Raw genomic sequence first — 6,218 nt, 5'->3', positions numbered from 1 at the left:
AGAAAATATCAAAATGCATCTCATGTAACAAGGGTAAACATTATTTTGTGAAACTTTTTTTTCTGTTATATACGTATATGTGTGTATGTATTTGTGTTTGTATTTGCTGGGTTGGAGAGTGTGGCAAATTTAAGATGGCCACTTGAATTCTTTGATGGCCACTTGAATTCTTTGATGGCCACTTAAAATTTTTTGACACTGCTCCCATCAGAAGGTCAGTGGGGGTGGGGGGTCTATGTCCCACCCCTTTTTCTATTAGATCCCTAATGTATATAACTAGAAATGAAATTGCTGGGTCATATGGCAGCTCTACCTCTAGTTTTTCGAGGAACCTCCAAACTGTTTTCCACAACGACTGTACCATTTGTCATTTCCACCAGCAATGGATGAAGGTTCCAAGTTCTCCACATCCCCTCCAACACTTGTTATTTTTCTTTTTTTTATATTGACCATCCTAAATCAAAAAACAACAAACCCATTGCTGTTGTGTGGATTCAATTCCAACTCACAGGAACCTTGTAGGACAGAATAGAACTGCCCCCTCGGGTTTCCAAAGCCCTAAATCTTTATGTAAGACTGCCACATCTTTTTCCTGTGGAGTGGCTGGTGGGTTTGAAGCGCCGACATTTTAGTTAGTAGCCAACCGTTTAACCACTATGCCATCAGGGCTCCTTTTGACCATTCTAACAAGAGTGAAATGGTATCTCATTGTGGTTTTGATTTATGTGTTAATGATGGCTAACGACATTGAGCATCTTTTCATGTGCCTGTTGGCCATTTAAATATCCTCTTTGATGAAGTGTCTGCCCATGACCTTTGCCAGTTTTTGATTGGGTTATTTGTCTTTCTGTTGTTAAGCTGTAGAAGTTTTTTGATATTAGACCCTTATCAGTTATATCATTCCCAAAGATTTTTTTTTCAGGCTGTAGTTTGTCTCTTGGCTCTTTTGATAAAGTCTTTTGATGAATATAAGTATTTAACTTTTATGAGGTCCCAGTTATTTATTTTGTTTTCCATTGCTCATGCATTTGTTGTTGCATTTGATAATCTACCACTGAAAAATATTAGGTCCCAAAGTTTTGCTTCTATATTTTCTTCCAAGGACTTTATGGTTTTAGATTTAAAATTTAGGTCCTTGATCCATTTTGAATTAGTTTTTGTATATGGTGTGAGGTGTAGATCTTGTTTCATTTTTCTGCATGTGAAAATCTGGTTTTGCCAGCTCCATTTTTATTTGTTGAAGAGCCTTTTCCTTCCCCCACTGAATGAATTTGGCACCCTTGTCGAAAATCAATTGCCCATAGATGTTTGGATTTATTTCTGAATTTTTAGTTCTATTCTATTGGTCTATGTGTCTATCATTAAATCAGTACCAGGTTGTTTTGATTACTGTAGCTGTGTAATATATTCTGAAGTCAGAAGTATGAGACCTTGTACTTTTTTTTTTATTGTACTTTAGATGAAGGTTTACAGAACTAACTAGGTCCTCATCAGTCAGTACACACATTGTTCTATGACATTGGTTAGCAACCACATGACGTGTCAACACTCTCCCCTCTCAACTCTGAGTTCCCCATTACCAGTTTTCCTGTTCCCTCCTGCCTTCCAGCCCCTCCCCCAGGCCTGGTGCACCCCTTCAGTCTTGCTTTGTTTCATGGGCCTGTTCAATCTTTGGCTGAAGGGTGAATCTCAGGAGTGACCTCATTACTGAGCTGAAAGGGTGTCCGGGGACCATACTCTCAGGGTTTCTCCAGTCTCAGTCAGGCCACCAAATCTGGAGACCTCATACTTTGTTCTTCTTCACATCACCTGTTATCTGAGTGAGTTCTGTGACTGCTCTCATCAATATAATCTGGAAGAAATAATGCTGAGCTAGTGTGCAAGCCCAGATCTTAATGACCTTACAGCTTCTACATCCTGTTTTTTGAAATACTTTCTCTAGGAACCCTGAACTCTCATGAAACCTGAGGCCACCATGCTGAAGAGGTCACATGTAGGCTCTCCCATCTATGGTCCTGCTGAGTCCAACCTTCCAGCCATCCCCACTAAGGCACCATACGTGTGAGGGAAGCTATGTTAGTTTGTTGACATCAGCCCATCCACCAGCTGAATGCCACTAAGTGACCTCAGTCCAAGCCACATGAAATAGAAGAATTGCTGAGCCCTGCCCAAATTCTTGAACCAAAAATCATAAGGTATAATGAAATGGTTGTTATTTTAAGTCATTAAGTTTTGGGATAATTTGATATATAGCAATAGATAACCAGAACACAAGGTAAAATGTGTTTTTTTACTGTGCATCATTAACAAAAAGTTTGTCTGTCTGGGTAATAGAAGTTTTAAAAATATGTGTTAAGACAAAATTACAACCTAATTCTTTTTAATTAATTTTTTTTTGGTTAATTCTTTTTAGGGACTACCAGACTAACAATTCGATCTCTGGTGGTGCAGTGGTTATAGAGCTCAGGTGCTAACCAAAGGTAGGCAGTTCAAATCCACAAGCTGCTCCTTGGAAGCCCTATGGAGCAGTTCTACTCTGTCCTCTAGGGTCAGTATGAGTCAGAATCAACTCGATGGCAGTGGACATAATAGGTAGACTAACAATATAGTTGTCTATTCTTTGCCCGTTAATAATTTGCTCTCCCTTTTTGCTCTTTGCTTTTTGACCTTGATTTACAAACATGCTCCCAATCCTCTACCCCAGCACTGTCCACTAGAAATATTATGTAAGCCATATATGCAATTTTGGAAGGAGCCCTGGTGGTGCAGTGGTTTATCACTTGGCTGCTAACAGTAAAGGTCAGCAGTTCGAACCCACCAACTGCTCCATGGGAGAAAGATGTGTCAGTCTCCTTCCATAGAGATTTACAGCCTTGGAAACCCTATGAGGCAGTTCTACTGTGTCCTGTAGGGTTTCTATGAGTTGAAATCCACTTGAGGGCAATGGTTTTGGGTTATATGCAATTTTAGTAATTTGAGCCACACATGTAATTATGGTAGCCATATTTTTAAAAATAAAAAGAAACAGGTGAAATGAATTTTTATAAAATATCCTATTTAACTTAGTATATTATCAAAATGCCATTTCAACAAGTAATTAATATTAGAAATTACTGAGGTATTTTACATTCTTTCATTTGTTCTAAGTCTTTGAAATCTGGTGTTTATTTTATACTTACAGCAGATCTCAATTCAGATCTGCCACATTTCAAGTGTCCAATAGTCTTGTGACTGGTGGTTACCATATTAGATAGTACACCTCTAGACTAAATGACTTAATGCTTTTAAAGCACCCAGTATACAGAAATCACTCAAGTGATGTTGGTTATTGCCTTAATAGGGCCCCTTCCCTCTACTCTGCCTCCTCCTCCATAAAATTATCTGCAATTCTCCTTCCTAGCCCAGTTTAATTCGTGGAAAAATAAGTCCACTTAAAATTTCTGTACTCTCTTCACCATCTGTCATTTGAGTTCCATCCTAATTACTTCATTGAAACTACTTCCAATATAATAATAATAACTGGTAACATTTAATGATCCCATTATATTTAATCTAATCTTCACACATGTACAAGATAGACAATTTTATTTTACTTTTGTTCCTGAGGAAACTAAAGAGAAAATAAGCAACTTGCCCAAGTTCGTATAGCTAGTGTTGGAAGGAGCTGGAATTTAATACAAACATTAGTACTTCAGGGACCCATACTCTTATCCACTAGAAGGGCACCTATTTCAAATCCCAGTCATCAAATCCAATTATTTCTCAAACCAAATCATTTTCTTTCCCTGAGTAGCCTTCAATACTGCTGACTACCTGTTCCTTAAATTCTTCCCCTCACTTGGCATCTGTGTTGTCATGTTCAATAGTTCATCTATATCTCTAGCCATCCCTCTGGCATTCTCTGGGGTTCTGTCCTTGGTCTCTTCCATTCTCTTTACACTGAGGGTTCTTTACCAGGAGCCCATAGATAGGCTTCATGAGTCCAAGAGCTCCCTTAAATGGTTTGTAAGCTGAGACATATATTTGTTTATGTTCATATTTTCATAGCTTTCATCCCATTTTGAAGTAATATGGAAGTTAACCATGCTTCTTGTATACATGCCCCTTGGGTGATCTCATCCATTTTTTGCCTCAACTCTCACCCTCTAACTAAGCTTTACCTCCAACCGACCACCAACATCTACTTCTCGAGTCCTGATATCTTATAGTGCACAGTGTTTGTTATTGTGCTGGTTAAAGTAATGCTGGCTATTTTAAGAGCTAGATCGAAAAATGATTAATGACTTAAATACAAGACAAGTTTATTTCTCATATAATAATAATAAAAAATTTTTTCATATAATAGAGAAAATTGTTCCTAGTAGGCAAGGGCAGCCAGGTGGTCTTTCAGAATTCCAGGCTGGTAAAGGTTCTGCCATCCTCAACACATGGGCTTCAAGATCATCTAATTCATTTACATCCCAGTCACTTAGAGGGGAAAAAAAGCATGGAGGAGTGTGTATAGGCTAGGCCTGGAAGTGGCTCACAACTTTTTTAGCTGAACTCAGTTGCACGGCCACCCTTAAATGCAAGGGATGTTGAAAAACAGTTGTGTACCTAGGAAGAAAAGAACATGGATTTTGATGAACAGCTAGCACTCACAGTTGCCTACCCTCTTTCCTAACAGAACCCATTTATTTTTCAGATATTTATCCCTCTGAGAGAAAGACAAGGCAGTCTGCCCCCATAAAGATTACAGCCTTGGAAATCCCATGGGGCAGTAAGGTCAATATGAGCTGGAATCTACTCGATGGAAACAGGTTTTTGGTTTGATTTATCCTTCTTCTATGGATCCCATGTGTCTAAGGTGAAGCTGACCTTACCATCTACTCCAGATGTGTCCCCCATTAGTATCGCTCATTCTTCAGAGCCTCTCTCTCTCTACATGACCTCTCATTCCAGCAGGGTAGTCAGACGTCTTTACATGGCAGTTGGCTTCCAAGAGGGCTAAAATAGAAGTTGCAAAGTCTTTTAAGGCTTAAACTGGGAAGTCACACAGTGTCACTTCTGCCACGTTCTATTGGTTGAAACAAGTTTAAGGACCAGACTAGATTCAAGAGAAAGGAAATAGAAATTTTACCTCCTGATGAGAGGAGTGGCGTGAAAGTACAGAAATAAGAGGAATTGTTGACTGCCATCTTTTCACACTCCCTGTCACAAATAATGCTTGGTAGAGGGTCAGTGAAAAAGAAGAAGACCCTTAATGAGATGGATTAACACAATGGCTGCAACAATGGGCTTAAGCATAACAATGATTGTGAGAATGGCTTAGGACCTGGCAGTGTTTCCTTCTGTTGTACATACAGTTGTTATGAGTCAGAACCGGCTCAATGGCACCTAACAACAACAACATCACAAATAATAAATGTCTTTTATACTGAAGCCACTCTGTGTGAGGTTTTGGTTGTCAAAAGCTAAGGTATCTATCCCTCACTTAACAACTTTAATTCATTCCTGAAAATCCTGCAGCTAAGTGAAAAATCTCTGTATAAAAATTGGGGGGGGCAGGGCTAAGATGACGACTATCCAGACGCTTCCAGTGATCCCTCTTACAACAAAGACCCAAAAAAACAAGTGGAACAATTATATTTATGACAAGCTAGGAGCCCTGAACATCAAAGTCAAAGTTAGAAAATGGACTGTGTGGCAAGGGTAGGAGAGTCAGTTCAGAAGCGGTGAGGAGTTGCCAGACCTGAATCTCTGGGACCCCCCATGCACCATTCCTGGGAGTGGCTGTGGCGAGCTGGTCGTAGCATTCAGCAGCATTTTCCTCACGGAAAAGCAGCCAGCCGCACAGCCTACTCACACCTCCGGAGCCAGAGAAGGACGGCGCTCTCAGCAAAAGCTAAGTACTCGCGTATATTTCACTGTGCCTCCCTCCACCCCCAAGCCAGCTTCAGAGGCTGTTGATTTCCCTGGGCCTGAGATAGGCTCTGTTGAGCTCCTAGAGCCATTCTCCCAGCCTTGAAGAAGGGATAAATTCACAATTAGGAAAAAGATGATTTCTTAGCTCCACTAACCTGGGGAGCTCCAGACAGAAGCAGCTCCTATCCAGGCGTAAACAGTTTGTGGACTTTAAATACCTTTTCCCCCTGCATGGACATGTGTGGGGCTATTTCATGAGACTAGGCCCTTGCTGGCAGACTGCAACTGTTTCAGCTGTGTTGTGGAGAGGTGGG

Source organism: Elephas maximus, chromosome 3, assembly GCF_024166365.1.
Source record: "Elephas maximus indicus isolate mEleMax1 chromosome 3, mEleMax1 primary haplotype, whole genome shotgun sequence".
Taxonomy (NCBI): Eukaryota; Metazoa; Chordata; class Mammalia; order Proboscidea; family Elephantidae; genus Elephas; species Elephas maximus.
This window is presented reverse-complemented; position numbering follows the sequence as displayed.